The sequence below is a fragment of the Hippocampus guttulatus genome, chromosome 14 (assembly GCF_054856545.1).
Source record: "Hippocampus guttulatus isolate MCC_2025c chromosome 14, RoL_Hgut_1.0, whole genome shotgun sequence".
NCBI lineage: Eukaryota > Metazoa > Chordata > Actinopteri > Syngnathiformes > Syngnathidae > Hippocampus > Hippocampus guttulatus.
In genome coordinates this window covers 19,894,056-19,911,955 of record NC_141274.1, presented here as the reverse complement: position 1 = coordinate 19,911,955, position 17,900 = coordinate 19,894,056, and positions in this window count along the sequence as shown.

Sequence of the window (17,900 nt, the reverse complement as noted above, 5' to 3'; positions counted from 1 at the left end):
CACACAACTCATTCCTATGAAGATACATTCAAACTCACAAAACGTGCTCAGCTCGGGCTGAAAATGCATTTAAAGCAATAAAAACTCAACTTGAGTGTCACGCCTAAACCAAAGGACTTATGCACACACTTCAACATGTATTTAGTTCAGGATGACCACCTGAAGCCTAAAGAGCATTAATTTGACCACACAACTCATTCCTATGAAGATACATTCAAACTCACAAAACGTGCTCAGCTCGGGCTGAAAATGCATTTAAAGCAATGAAAACTCAAATTGAGTGTCACACCTAAACCAAAGGATTATGCACACACTTCAACATGTATTTTGTTCAGGATGACCTCCTGAAGCCTATATGAGCATTAATTTGACCACACAACTCATTCCTATGAAGATACATTCAAAGTCAGAAAGCGCGCTCAGCTTGGGCTGAAAATGCATTTAAAGCAATAAAAACTCAAATTGAGTGTCACGCCTAAACCAAAGGACTTATGCACACACTTCAACATGTATTTAGTTCAGGATAACCACCTGAAGCCTAAATGAGCATTAATTTGACCACACAACTCATTCCTATGAAGATACATTCAAAGTCAGAAAGCGCGCTCAGCTCGGGCTGAAAATGCATTTAAAGCAATAAAAACTCAAATTGAGTGTCACGCCTAAACCAAAGGACTTATGCACACACTTCAACATGTATTTAGTTCAGGATGACCACCTGAAGCCTAAAGAGCATTAATTTGACCACACAACTCATTCCTATGAAGATACACTCAAACTCACAAAACGTGCTCAGCTCGGGCTGAAAATGCATTTAAAGCAATGAAAACTCAAATTGAGTGTCACACCTAAACCAAAGGACTTATGCACACACTTCAACATGAATTTTGTTCAGGATGACCACCTGAAGCCTAAATGAGCATTAATTTGACCACACAACTCATTCCTATGAAGATACATTCAAAGTCAGAAAGCGCGCTCAGCTTGGGCTCAAAATGCATTTAAAGCAATAAAAACTCAAATTGAGTGTCACGCCTAAACCAAAGGACTTATGCACATACTTCAACATGTATTTATTTCAGGATGTCCTCCTGAAGCCTAAATGAGCAATAATTTGACTACACAACGCATTCCTATGAAGATACATTCAAAGTCAGAAAACGTGCTCAGCTCGGGCTGAAAATGCATTTAAAGCAATAAAAACTCAAATTGAGTGTCACGCCTAAACCAAAGGACTTATGCACACACTTCAACATGTATTTTGTTCAGGATGACCTCCTTGAAGCCTAAATGAGCGATAATTTGACCACACAACTCATTCCTATGAAGATACATTCAAAGTCAGAAAGCGCGCTCAGCTCGGGCTGAAAATGCATTTAAAGCAATAAAAACTCAAATTGAGTGTCACGCCTAAACCAAAGGACTTATGCACACACTTCAACATGTATTTTGTTCAGGATGACCACCTGAAGCCTAAATGAGCATTAATTTGACCACACAACTCATTCCTATGAAGATACATTCAAACTCACAAAATGTGCTCAGCTTGGGCTCAAAATGCATTTAAAGCAATAAAAACTCAAATTGAGTGTCACGCCTAAACCAAAGGACTTATGCACATACTTCAACATGTATTTATTTCAGGCTGTCCTCCTGAAGCCTAAATGAGCAATAATTTGACTACACAACGCATTCCTATGAAGATACATTCAAAGTCAGAAAACGCGCTCAGCTCGGGCTGAAAATGCATTTAAAGCAATAAAAACTCAAATTGAGTGTCACGCCTAAACCAAAGGACTTATGCACACACTTCAACATGTATTTTGTTCAGGATGACCACCTGAAGCCTAAATGACCATTAATTTGACCACACAACTCATTCCTATGAAGATACATTCAAAGTCAGAAAGCGCGCTCAGCTCGGGCTGAAAATGCATTTAAAGCAATGAAAACTCAAATTGAATGTCACGCCTAAACCAAAGGACTTATGCACACACTTCAACATGTATTTAGTTCAGGATGACCACCTGAAGCCTAAATGAGCATTAACTTGACCACACAACTCATTCCTATGAAGATACATTCAAACTCACAAAACGTGCTCAGCTCGGGCTGAAAATGCATTTAAAGCAATAAAAACTCAAATTGAGTGTCACGCCTAAACCAAAGGACTTATGCACACACTTCAACATGAATTTTGTTCAGGATGACCTCCTGAAGCCCATAAGAGCATTAATTTGACTACACAACTCATTCCTATGAAGATACATTCAAACTCACAAAACGTGCTCAGCTCGGGCTGAAAATGCATTTAAAGCAATAAAAACTCAAATTGAGTGTCATGCCTAAACCAAAGGACTTATGCACACACTTCAACGTGTGTTTTGTTCAGGATGACCACCTGAAGCCTAAATGAGCATTACTTTGACCACACAACTCATTCCTATGAAGATACATTCAAACTCACAAAACGTGCTCAGCTCGGGCTGAAAATGCATTTAAAGCAATAAAAACTCAAATTGAGTGTCACGCCTAAACCAAAGGACTTATGCACACACTTCAACATGTATTTTGTTCAGGATGACCTCCTTGAAGCCTAAATGAGCGATAATTTGACCACACAACTCATTCCTATGAAGATACATTCAAAGTCAGAAAGCGCGCTCAGCTCGGGCTGAAAATGCATTTAAAGCAACAAAAACTCAAATTGAGTGTCACACCTAAACCAAAGGACTTATGCACACACTTCAACATGTATTTTGTTCAGGATGACCTCCTGAAGCCTATATGAGCATTCATTTGACCACACAACTCATTCCTATGAAGATACATTAAAACTCACAAAACGTGCTCAGCTCGGGTTGAAAATGCATTTAAAGCAATAAAAACTCAAATTGAGTGTCACACCTAAACCAAAGGATTATGCACACACTTCAACATGTATTTTGTTCAGGATGACCTCCTGAAGCCTATATGAGCATTAATTTGACCACACAACTCATTCCTATGAAGATACATTCAAGTTCACAAAACGTGCTCAGCTCGGGCTGAAAATGCATTTAAAGCAATAAAAACTCAAATTGAGTGTCACGCCTAAACCAACGGACTTATGCACACACTTCAACATGTATTTAGTTCAGGATGACCACCTGAAGCCTAAATGAGCATTAATTTGACCACACAACTCATTCCTATGAAGATACATACAAACTCACAAAACGTGCTCAGCTCGGGCTGAAAATGCATTTAAAGCAATAAAAACTCAAATTGAGTGTCACGCCTAAACCAAAGGACTTATGCACACACTTCAACATGTATTTAGTTCAGGATGACCACCTGAAGCCTAAATGAGCATTAATTTGACCACACAACTCATTCCTATGAAGATACATTCAAACTCACAAAACGTGCTCAGCTCGGGCTGAAAATGCATTTAAAGCAATAAAAACTCAAATTGAGTGTCACACCTAAACCAAAGGATTATGCACACACTTCAACATGTATTTTGTTCAGGATGACCTCCTGAAGCCTATATGAGCATTAATTTGACCACACAACTCATTCCTATGAAGATACATTCAAAGTCAGAAAGCGCGCTCAGCTTGGGCTGAAAATGCATTTAAAGCAATAAAAACTCAAATTGAGTGTCACGCCTAAACCAAAGGACTTATGCACACACTTCAACATGTATTTAGTTCAGGATAACCACCTGAAGCCTAAATGAGCATTAATTTGACGACACAACTCATTCCTATGAAGATACATTCAAACTCACAAAACGTGCTCAGCTCGGGCTGAAAATGCATTTAAAGCAATAAAAACTCAAAATGAGTGTCACGCCTAAACCAAAGGACTTATGCACACACTTCAACATGTATTTTGTTCAGGATGACCTCCTGAAGCCTAAATGAGCAATAATTTGACCACACAACTCATTCCTATGAAGATACATTCAAAGTCAGAAACCGCGCTCAGCTCGGGCTGAAAATGCATTTAAAGCAATAAAAACTCAAATTGAGTGTCACGCCTAAACCAAAGGACTTATGCACACACTTCAACATGTATTTAGTTCAGGATGACCACCTGAAGCCTAAAGAGCATTAATTTGACCACACAACTCATTCCTATGAAGATACATTCAAACTCACAAAACGTGCTCAGCTCGGGCTGAAAATGCATTTAAAGCAATAAAAACTCAAAATGAGTGTCACGCCTAAACCAAAGGACTTATGCACACACTTCAACATGAATTTTGTTCAGGATGACCACCTGAAGCCTAATTGAGCATTAATTTGACCACACAACTCATTCCTATGAAGATACATTCAAAGTCAGAAAGCGCGCTCAGCTCGGGATGAAAATGCATTTAAAGCAATAAAAACTCAAATTGAGTGTCACACCTAAACCAAAGGACTTATGCACACACTTCAACATTTATTTTGTTCAGGATGACCTCCTGAAGACCATATGAGCATTAATTTGACCACACAACTCATTCCTATGAAGATACATTCAAACTCACAAAACGTGCTCAGCTCGGGCTGAAAATGCATTTAAAGCAATAAAAACTCAAATTGAGTGTCACGCCTAAACCAAAGAACTTATGCACACACTTCAACATGTATTTTGTTCAGGATGACCTCCTGAAGCCTAAATAAGCATTAATTTGACCACATAACTCATTCCTAAGAAGATACATTCAAACTCACAAAACGTGCTCAGCTCGGCCTGAAAATGCATTTAAAGCAATAAAAACTCAAATTGAGTGTCACGCCTAAACCAAAGGACTTATGCACACACTTCAACATGTATTTTGTTCAGGATGACCTCCTGAAGCCTAAATAAGCATTAATTTGACCACACAACTCATTCCTATGAAGATACATTCAAACTCACAAAACGTGCTCAGCTCGGCCTGAAAATGCATTTAAAGCAATAAAAACTCAAATTGAGTGTCACGCCCAAGCCAAAGGACTTATGCACACACTTCAACATGTACTTAATTCAGGATGTCCTCCTGAAGGCTAAATGAGCATTATTTTGATCACACAACTCATTCCTATGAAGATATATTCAAACTCACAAAACTTGCTCAGCTCGGGCTGAAAATGCATTTAAAGCAATAAAAACTCAAATTGAGTGTCACTCCTAAACCAAAGGACTTATGCACACACTTCAACATGTATTTAGTTCAGTATGTCCTCCTGAAGCCTAAATGACAATTAATTTGACTACACAACTCATTCCTATGAAGATACATTCAAAGTCAGAAAGCGCGCTCAGCTCGGTCTGAAAATGCATTTATAGCAATAAAAACTCAAATTGAGTGTCACGCCTAAACCAAAGGACTTATGCACACACTGCAACATGTATTTTGTTCAGGATGACCTCCTGAAGCCTAAATGAGCAGTAATTTGACCACACAACTCATTCCTATGAAGATACATTCAAAGTCAGAAAGCGCGCTCAGCTCAGGCTGAAAATGCATTTTAAGCAATAAAAACTCAAGTTGAGTGTCACGCCTAAACCAAAGGACTGATGCACACACTTCAACATGTATTTTGTTCAGGATGGCCTCCTGAAGCCTAAATGAGCATTAATTTGACTACACAACTCATTCCTATGAAGATACATTCAAAGCCAGAAAGCGCGCTCAGCTCGGGCTGAAAATGCATTTAAAGCAATAAAAACTCAAATTGAGTGTCACACCTAAACCAAAGGACTTATGCACACACTTCAACATTTATTTTGTTCAGGATGACCTCCTGAAGCCTATATTCCTATGAAGATACATTCAAACTCACAAAACTTGCTCAGCTCGGGCTGAAAATGCATTTAAAGCAATAAAAACTCAAATTGAGTGTCACGCCTAAACAAAAGGACTTATGCACACACTTCAACATGTATTTTGTTCAGGATGACATCCTGAAGCCTAAATGAGCATTAATTTGACCACAACCCTCATTCCTATGAAGATACATTCAAACTCAGAAAACGTGCTCAGCTCGGCCTGAAAATGCATTTCGCAATAAAAACTCAAATTGAGTGTCACGCCTAAACCAAAGGACTTATGCACGCACTTGAACATGTATTATGTTCAGGATGACCGCCTGAAGCCTATATGAGCATTAATTTGACCACACAACTCATTACTATGAAGATACATTCAAACTCACAAAACGCGCTCAGCTCGGGCTGAAAATGCATTTAAAGCAATAAAAACTCAAATTGAGTGTCACGCCTAAACCATAGGACTTATGCACGCACTTCAACATGTACTGAGTTCAGATGTCCTCCTGAAGCCTAAATGAGCATTGTTTTGATCACACAACTCATTCCTATGAAGATACATTCAAACTCACAAAACGTGCTCAGCTCGGGCTGAAAATGCATTTAAAGCAATAAAAACTCAAATTGAGTGTCACGCCTAAACCAAAGGACTTATGCACACACTTCAACATGTATTTAGTTCAGGATGTCCTCCTGAAGCCTAAATGAGCAGTAATTTGACCACACAACTCATTCCTATGAAGATACATTCAAACTCACAAAACGTGCTCAGCTCGGGCTGAAAATGCATTTAAAGCAATACAAACTCAAATTGAGTGTCACACCTAAACCAAAGGACTTATGCACACACTTCAACGTGTATTTTGTTCAGGATGTCCTCCTGAAGCCTAAATGAGCAGTAATTTGACCACACAACTCATTCCTATGAAGATACATTTAACTCAAAAAACGTGCTCAGCTTGGGCAGAAAATGCATTTAAAGCAAAAAAAAACTCAAATTGAGTGTCACACCTAAACCAAAGGACTTATGCACACACTTGAACATGTATTTAGTTCAGGATGTCCTCCTGAAGCCTAAATAAGCATTAATTTGACCACACAACTCATTCCTATGAAGATACATTCAAACTCAGAAAACGTGCTCAGCTCGTGTTGAAAATGCATTTAAAGCATTAAAAACTCAAATTGAGTGTCACACCTAAACCAAAGGACCTATGCACACACTTTAACATGTATTTTGTTCAGGATGACCTCCTGAAGCCTATATGAGCATTAATTTGACCACAAAACTCATTCCTATGAAGATACATTCAAACTCACAAAACGTGCTCAGCTCGGGCTGAAAATGCATTTAAAGCGATAAAAACTCAAATTGAGTGTCACGCCTAAACCAAAGGACTTATGCACACACTTGAACATGTATTTAGTTCAGGATGTCCTCCTGAAGCCTAAATAAGCATTAATTTGACCACACAACTCATTCCTATGAAGATACATTCAAACTCAAAAAACGTGCTCAGCTCGGGCTGAAAATGCATTTAAAGCAATAAAAACTCTAATTGAGTGTCACGCCTAAACCAAAGGACTTATGCACACACTTCAACATGTATTTTGTTCAGGATGACCTCCTGAAGCCTAAATGAGCATTAATTTGACCACACAACTCATTCCTATGAAGATACATTCCAACTCACAAAACGTGCTCAGCTCGGCCTGAAAATGCATTTAAAGCAATAAAAACTCAAATTGAGTGTCACGCCCAAACCAAGGGACTTATGCACACACTTCAACATGTACTTAGTTCAGGATGTCCTCCTGAAGCCTAAATGAGCATTAATTTGATCACACAACTCATTCCTATGAAGATACATTCAAACTCAAAAAACGTGCTCAGCTTGGCAAAAAACGCATTTAAAGCAATAAAAACTCAAATTGAGTGTCACGCCTAAACCAAAGGACTGATGCACACACTTCAACATGTGTTTTGTTCAGGATGGAATCCTGAAGCCTAAATGAGCATTAATTTGACTACACAACTCATTCCTATGAAGATACATTCAAAGTCAGAAAGCGCGCTCAGCTCGGGCTGAAAATGCATTTAAAGCAATAAAAACTCATATTGAGTGTCACGCCTAAACCAAAGGACTGATGCACACACTTCAACATGTCTTTTGTTCAGAATGGCCTCCTGAAGCATAAATGAGCATTAATTTGACTACACAACTCATTCCAATGAAGATACATTCAAAGTCACAAAACGTGCTCAGCTCGGCCTGAAAATGCATTTAAAGCAATAAAAACTCAAATTGAGTGTCGCGCCCAAACCAAAGGACTTATGCACACACTTCAACATGTACTGAGTTCAGGATGTCCTCCTGAAGCCTAAATGAGCATATTTTTGATCACACAACTCATTCCAATGAAGATACATTCAAAGTCACAAAACGTGCTCAGCTCGGGCTGAAAATGCATTTAAAGCAATAAAAACTCAAATTGAGTGTCACGCCTAAACCAAAGGACTTATGCCCACACTTCAACATGTATTTAGTTCAGGATGTCCTCCTGAAGCCTAAATGAGCAGTAATTTGACCACACAACTCATTCCTATGAAGATACATTCAAACTCAAAAAACGTGCTCAGCTCGGGCTGAAAATGCATTTAAAGTAATAAAAACTCAAATTGAGTGTCACGCCTAAACCAAAGGACTTGTGCCCACACTTCCACATGTATTTAGTTCAGGATGTCCTCCTGAAGCCTAAATGAGCAGTAATTTGACCACACAACTCATTCCTATGAAGATACATTTAAACTCACAAAACGTGCTCAGCTTGGCCTGAAAATGCATTTAAAGCAATAAAAACTCAAATTGAGTGTCACACCCAAAACAAAGGACTTTTGCACACACTTCAACATGTATTTAGTTCAGGATGTCCTCCTGAAGCCTAAATGAGCATTCATTTGACTACACAACTCATTCCTATAAAGATACATTCAAACTCAAAAAACGTGCTCAGCTCGGCAAAAAATGCATTTAAAGCAATAAAAACTCAAATTGAGTGTCACGCCTAAACCAAAGGACTGATGCACACACTTCAACATGTATTTTGTTCAGGATGGCCTCCTGAAGCCTAAATGAGCATTAATTTGACTACACAACTCATTCCTATGAAGATACATTCAAAGTCAGAAAGCGCGCTCAGGTCGGGCTGAAAATGCATTCAAAGCAATAAAAACTCAAATTTAGTGTCACACCTAAACCAAAGGACTTCTGCACACACTTCAACATGGATTTTGTTCAGGATGACCTCCTGAAGCCTAAATGAGCATTAATTTGACCATACAACTCATTCCTATGAAGATACATTCAAACTCACAAAACGTGCTCAGCTCGGCCTGAAAATGCATTTAAAGCAATAAAAACTCAAATTGACTGTCACGCCCAAACCAAAGGACTTATGCACACACTTCAACATGTACTGAGTTCAGGATGTCCTCCTGAAGCCTAAATGAGCATTGTTTTGATCACACAACTCATTCCTATGAAGATACATTCAAACTCACAAAACGTGCTCAGCTCGGGCTGAAAATGCATTTAAAGCAATAAAAACTCAAATTGACTGTCACGCCTAAACCAAAGGACTTATGCACACACTTCAACATGTATTTAGTTCAGGATGTCCTCCTGAAGCCTAAATGAGCAGTAATTTGACCACACAACTCATTCCTATGAAGATACATTCAAACTCACAAAACGTGCTCAGCTCGGGCTGAAAATGCATTTAAAGCAATAAAAACTCAAATTGAGTGTCACGCCTAAACCAAAGGACTTATGCACACACTTCAACATGTATTTAGTTCAGGATGTCCTCCTGAAGCCTAAATGAGCAGTAATTTGACCACACAACTCATTCCTATGAAGATACATTTAACTCAAAAAACGTGCTCAGCTTGGGCAGAAAATGTATTTAAAGCAAAAAAAACTCAAATTGAGTGTCACGCCTAAACCAAAGGACTTATGCACACACTTGAACATGTATTTAGTTCAGGATGTCCTCCTGAAGCCTAAATAAGCATTAATTTGACCACACAACTCATTGCTATGAAGATACATTCAAACTCAGAAAACGAGCTCAGCTCGGGCTGAAAATGCATTTAAAGCAATAAAAACTCAAATTGAGTGTCACACCTAAACCAAAGGACTTATGCACACACTTCAACATGTCTTTTGTTCAGGATGGCCTCCTGAAGCATAAATGAGCATTAATTTGACTACACAACTCATTCCAATGAAGATACATTCAAAGTCACAAAACGTGCTCAGCTCGGCCTGAAAATGCATTTAAAGCAATAAAAACTCACATTGAGTGTCACGCCCAAAACAAAGGACTTATGCACACACTTCAACATGTATTTACTTCAGGATGTCCTCCTGAAGCCTAATGAGCATTAATTTGACCACACAACTCATTCCTTTGAAGATACATTCAAACTCACAAAACGTGCTCAGCTCGGCCTGAAAATGCATTTAAAGCAATAAAAACTCAAATTGAGTGTCACGCCTAAACCAAAGGGCTTATGCACACACTTCAACATGTATTTAGTTCAGGATGTCCTCCTGAAGCCTAAATGAGCAGTAATTTGACCACACAACTCATTCCTATGAAGATACATTTAACTCAAAAAACGTGCTCAGCTTGGGCAGAAAATGTATTTAAAGCAAAAAAAACTCAAATTGAGTGTCACGCCTAAACCAAAGGACTAATGCACACACTTCAACATGTATTTAGTTCAGGATGTCCTCCTGAAGCCTAAATGAGCATTAATTTGACTACACAACTCATTCCTATAAAGATACATTCAAACTCAAAAAACGTGCTCAGCTCGGCAAAAAATGCATTTAAAGCAATAAAAACTCAAATTGAGTGTCACGCCTAAACCAAAGGACTGATGCACACACTTCAACATGTATTTTGTTCAGGATGGCCTCCTGAAGCCTAAATGAGCATTAATTTGACTAAACAACTCATTCCTATGAAGATACATTCAAAGTCAGAAAGCGCGCTCAGGTCGGGCTGAAAATGCATTCAAAGCAATAAAAACTCAAATTTAGTGTCACACCTAAACCAAAGGACTTCTGCACACACTTCAACATGGATTTTGTTCAGGATGACCTCCTGAAGCCTAAATGAGCATTAATTTGACCATACAACTCATTCCTATGAAGATACATTCAAACTCACAAAACGTGCTCAGCTCGGCCTGAAAATGCATTTAAAGCAATGAAAACTCAAATTGACTGTCACGCCCAAACCAAAGGACTTATGCACACACTTCAACATGTACTGAGTTCAGGATGTCCTCCTGAAGCCTAAATGAGCATTGTTTTGATCACACAACTCATTCCTATGAAGATACATTCAAACTCACAAAACGTGCTCAGCTCGGGCTGAAAATGCATTTAAAGCAATAAAAACTCAAATTGACTGTCACGCCTAAACCAAAGGACTTATGCACACACTTCAACATGTATTTAGTTCAGGATGTCCTCCTGAAGCCTAAATGAGCAGTAATTTGACCACACAACTCATTCCTATGAAGATACATTCAAACTCACAAAACGTGCTCAGCTCGGCCTGAAAATGCATTTAAAGCAATGAAAACTCAAATTGACCGTCACGCCCAAACCAAAGGACTTATGCACACACTTCAACATGTACTGAGTTCAGGATGTCCTCCTGAAGCCTAAATGAGCATTGTTTTGATCACACAACTCATTCCTATGAAGATACATTCAAACTCACAAAACGTGCTCAGCTCGGGCTGAAAATGCATTTAAAGCAATAAAAACTCAAATTGACTGTCACGCCTAAACCAAAGGACTTATGCACACACTTCAACATGTATTTAGTTCAGGATGTCCTCCTGAAGCCTAAATGAGCAGTAATTTGACCACACAACTCATTCCTATGAAGATACATTCAAACTCACAAAACGTGCTCAGCTCGGGCTGAAAATGCATTTAAAGCAATAAAAACTCAAATTGAGTGTCACGCCTAAACCAAAGGACTAATGCACACACTTCAACATGTATTTAGTTCAGGATGTCCTCCTGAAGCCTAAATGAGCAGTAATTTGACCACACAACTCATTCCTATGAAGATACATTTAACTCAAAAAACGTGCTCAGCTTGGGCAGAAAATGTATTTAAAGCAAAAAAAAATCAAATTGAGTGTCACGCCTAAACCAAAGGACTTATGCACACACTTGAACATGTATTTTGTTCAGGATGTCCTGCTGAAGCCTAAATAAGCATTAATTTGACCACACAACTCATTCCTATGAAGATACATTCAAAGTCAGAAAGCGCGCTCAGCTCGGGCTGAAAATGCATTCAAAGCAATAAAAACTCAAATTTAGTGTCACACCTAAACCAAAGGACTTCTGCACACACTTCAACATGTATTTTGTTCAGGATGACCTCCTGAAGCCTATATTCCTATGAAGATACATTCAAACTCACAAAACGTGCTCAGCTCGGGCTGAAAATGCATTTAAAGCAATAAAAACTCAAATTGAGTGTCACGCCTAAACCATAGGACTTATGCACACACTTCAACATGTACTGAGTTCAGGATGTCCTCCTGAAGCCTAAATGAGCATTGTTTTGATCACACAACTCATTCCTATGAAGATACATTCAAACTCACAAAACGTGCTCAGCTCGGGCTGAAAATGCATTTAAAGCAATAAAAACTCAAATTTAGTGTCACACCTAAACCAAAGGACTTATGCACACACTTCAACATGTATTTTGTTCAGGATGACCTCCTGAAGCCTATATTCCTATGAAGATACATTCAAACTCACAAAACGTGCTCAGCTCGGGCTGAAAATGCATTTAAAGCAATAAAAACTCAAATTGAGTGTCACGCCTAAACCAAAGGACTTATGCACACACTTCAACATGTATTTAGTTCAGGATGTCCTCCTGAAGCCTAAATGAGCATTAATTTGACTACACAACTCATTCCAATGAAGATACATTCAAAGTCACAAAACGTGCTCAGCTCGGCCTGAAAATGCATTTAAAGCAATAAAAACTCAAATTGAGTGTCGCGCCCAAACCAAAGGACTTATGCACACACTTGAACATGTATTTAGTTCAGGATGTCCTCCTGAAGCCTAAATAAGCATTAATTTGACCACACAACTCATTCCTATGAAGATACATTCAAAGTCACAAAACGTGCTCAGCTCGGCCTGAAAATGTATTTAAAGCAATAAAAACTCAAATTGAATGTCGCGCCCAAACCAAAGGACTTATGCACACACTTCAACATGTATTTTGTTCAGGATGACATCCTGAAGCCTAAATGAGAATTAATTTGACTACACAACTCATTCCAATGAAGATACATTCAAAGTCACAAAACGTGCTCAGCTCGGCCTGAAAATGTATTTAAAGCAATAAAAACTCAAATTGAATGTCGCGCCCAAACCAAAGGACTTATGCACACACTTCAACATGTATTTTGTTCAGGATGACATCCTGAAGCCTAAATGAGAATTAATTTGACCACACAACTCATTCCTATGAAGATACATTCAAACTCACAAAACGTGCTCAGCTCGGGCTTAAAATGCATTTAAAGCAATGAAAACTTAAATTGAGTGTCACGCCTAAACCAAAGGACTTATGCACACACTTCAACATGTATTTAGTTCAGGATGACCACCTGAAGCCTAAATGAGCATTAATTTGACCACACAACTCATTCCTATGAAGATACATTCAAACTCACAAAACGTGCTCAGCTCGGGCTGAAAATGCATTTAAAGCAATAAAAACTCAAATTGAGTGTCACGCCTAAACCAAAGGACTTATGCACACACTTCAACATGTATTTTGTTCAGGATGACCTCCTTGAAGCCTAAATGAGCATTAATTTGACCACACAACTCATTCCTATGAAGATACATTCAAACTCACAAAACGTGCTCAGCTCGGGCTGAAAATGCATTTAAAGCAATAAAAACTCAAATTGAGTGTCACGCCTAAACCAAAGGACTTATACACACACTTCAACATGTATTTTATTCAGGATGACCTCCTGAAGCCCATATGAGCATTAATTTGACCACACAACTCATTCCTATGAAGATACATTCAAACACACAAAACGTGCTCAGCTCGGGCTGAAAATGCATTTAAAGCAATAAAAACTCAAATTGAGTGTCACACCTAAACCAAAGGACTTATGCACACACTTCAACATGTATTTTGTTCAGGATGACCTCCTGAAGCCCATATGAGCATTAATTTGACTACACAACTCATTCCTATAAAGATACATTCAAACTCACAAAACGTGCTCAGCTCGGGCTGAAAATGCATTTAAAGCAATAAAAACTCAAATTGAGTGTCACGCCTAAACCAAAGGACTTATGCACACATTTCAACGTGTATTTAGTTCAGGATGACCACCTGAAGCCTAAATGAGCATTAATTTGACCACACAACTCAGTCCTATGAAGATACATTCAAACTCACAAAACGTGCTCAACTCGGGCTGAAAATGCATTTAAAGCAATAAAAACTCAAATTGAGTGTCACGCCTAAACCAAAGGACTTATGCACACACTTCAACATGTATTTTGTTCAGGATGACCTCCTGAAGCCCATATGAGCATTAATTTGACTACACAACTCATTCCTATGAAGATACATTCAAACTCACAAAACGTGCTCAGCTCGGGCTGAAAATGCATTTAAAGCAATAAAAACTCAAATTGAGTGTCACGCCTAAACCAAAGGACTTATGCACACACTTCAACATGTATTTTGTTCAGGATGACCACCTGACGCCTAAATGAGCATTAATTTGACCACACAACTCATTCCTATGAAGATACATTCAAACTCACAAAACGTGCTCAACTCGGGCTGAAAATGCATTTAAAGCAATAAAAACTCAAATTGAGTGTCACGCCTAAACCAAAGGACTTATGCACACACTTCAACATGTATTTTGTTCAGGATGACCTCCTGAAGCCCATATGAGCATTAATTTGACTACACAACTCATTCCTATGAAGATACATTCAAACTCACAAAACGTGCTCAACTCGGGCTGAAAATGCATTTAAAGCAATAAAAACTCAAATTGAGTGTCATGCCTAAACCAAAGGACTTATGCACACACTTCAACATGTATTTAGTTCAGGATGACCACCTGAAGCCTAAATGAGCATTAATTTGACCACACAACTCATTCCTATGAAGATACATTCAAACTCACAAAACGCGCTCAGCTCGGGCTGAAAATGCATTTAAAGCAATAAAAACTCAAATTGAGTGTCACGCCTAAACCAAAGGACTTATGCACACACTTCAACATGTATTTTGTTCAGGATGACCTCCTGAAGCCCATAAGAGCATTAATTTGACTACACAACTCATTCCTATGAAGATACATTCAAACTCACAAAACGTGCTCAGCTCGGGCTGAAAATGCATTTAAAGCAATAAAAACTCAAATTGAGTGTCACGCCTAAACCAAAGGACTTATGCACACACTTCAACATGTATTTTGTTCAGGATGACCTCCTTGAAGCCTAAATGAGCGATAATTTGACCACACAACTCATTCCTATGAAGATACATTCAAAGTCAGAAAGCGCGCTCAGCTCGGGCTGAAAATGCATTTAAAGCAACAAAAACTCAAATTGAGTGTCACACCTAAACCAAAGGACTTATGCACACACTTCAACATGTATTTTGTTCAGGATGACCTCCTGAAGCCTATATGAGCATTCATTTGACCACACAACTCATTCCTATGAAGATACATTAAAACTCACAAAACCTGCTCAGCTCGGGTTGAAAATGCATTTAAAGCAATAAAAACTCAAATTGAGTGTCACACCTAAACCAAAGGACTTATGCACACACTTCAACATTTATTTTGTTCAGGATGACCTCCTGAAGACCATATGAGCATTAATTTGACCACACAACTCATTCCTATGAAGATACATTCAAACTCACAAAACGTGCTCAGCTCGGGCTGAAAATGCATTTAAAGCAATAAAAACTCAAATTGAGTGTCACGCCTAAACCAAAGGACTTATGCACACACTTCAACATGTATTTTGTTCAGGATGACCTCCTTGAAGCCTAAATGAGCGATAATTTGACCACACAACTCATTCCTATGAAGATACATTCAAAGTCAGAAAGCGCGCTCAGCTCGGGCTGAAAATGCATTTAAAGCAACAAAAACTCAAATTGAGTGTCACACCTAAACCAAAGGACTTATGCACACACTTCAACATGTATTTTGTTCAGGATGACCTCCTGAAGCCTAAATGAGCATTAATTTGACCACACAACTCATTCTATGAAGATACATTCAAACTCACAAAACGTGCTCAGCTCGGGCTGAAAATGCATTTAAAGCAATAAAAACTCAAATTGAGTGTCACGCCTAAACCAAAGGACTTATGCACACACTTCAACATGTATTTTGTTCAGGATGACCTCCTGTAGCCTAAATGAGCAATAATTTGACCACACAACTCATTCCTATGAAGATACATTCAAACTCAAAAAACGTGCTCAGCTCGGGCTGAAAATGCATTTAAAGCAATAAAAACTCAAATTGAGTGTCACACCTAAACCAAAGGACTTATGCACACACTTCAACATGTATTTTGTTCAGGATGACCTCCTGAAGCCCATATGAGCATTAATTTGACCACACAACTCATTCCTATGAAGATACATTCAAACTCACAAAACGTGCTCAGCTCGGGCTGAAAATGCATTTAAAGCAATAAAAACTCAAATTGAGTGTCACGCCTAAACCAAAGGACTTATGCACACACTTCAACATGTATTTTGTTCAGGATGGCCTCCTGAAGCCTATATGAGCATTAATTTGACCACACAACTCATTCCTATGAAGATACATTCAAACTCACAAAACGTGCTCAACTCGGGCTGAAAATGCATTTAAAGCAATAAAAGCTCAAATTGAGTGTCACGCCTAAACCAAAGGACTTATGCACACACTTCAACATGTATTTTGTTCAGGATGACCTCCTGAAGCCCATATGAGCATTAATTTGACCACACAACTCATTCCTATGAAGATACATTCAAACTCACAAAACGTGCTCATCTCGGGCTGAAAATGCATTTAAAGCAATAAAAACTCAAATTGAGTGTCACGCCTAAACCAAAGGACTTATGCACACACTTCAACATGTATTTTGTTCAGGATGACCTCCTGAAGCCCATATGAGCATTAATTTGACCACACAACTCATTCCTATGAAGATACATTAAAACTCACAAAACGTGCTCAGCTCGGGCTGAAAATGCATTTAAAGCAATAAAAACTCAAATTGAGTGTCACACCTAAACCAAAGGATTATGCACACACTTCAACATGTATTTTGTTCAGGATGACCTCCTGAAGCCTATATGAGCATTAATTTGACCACACAACTCATTCCTATGAAGATACATTCAAGTTCACAAAACGTGCTCAGCTCGGGCTGAAAATGCATTTAAAGCAATAAAAACTCAAATTGAGTGTCACGCCTAAACCAACGGACTTATGCACACACTTCAACATGTATTTAGTTCAGGATGACCACCTGAAGCCTAAATGAGCATTAATTTGACCACACAACTCATTCCTATGAAGATACATTCAAACTCACAAAACGTGCTCAGCTCGGGCTGAAAATGCATTTAAAGCAATAAAAACTCAAATTGAGTGTCACGCCTAAACCAAAGGACTTATGCACACACTTCAACATGTATTTAGTTCAGGATGACCACCTGAAGCCTAAATGAGCATTAATTTGACCACACAACTCATTCCTATGAAGATACATTCAAACTCACAAAACGTGCTCAGCTCGGGCTGAAAATGCATTTAAAGCAATAAAAACTCAACTTGAGTGTCACGCCTAAACCAAAGGACTTATGCACACACTTCAACATGTATTTAGTTCAGGATGACCACCTGAAGCCTAAAGAGCATTAATTTGACCACACAACTCATTCCTATGAAGATACATTCAAACTCACAAAAC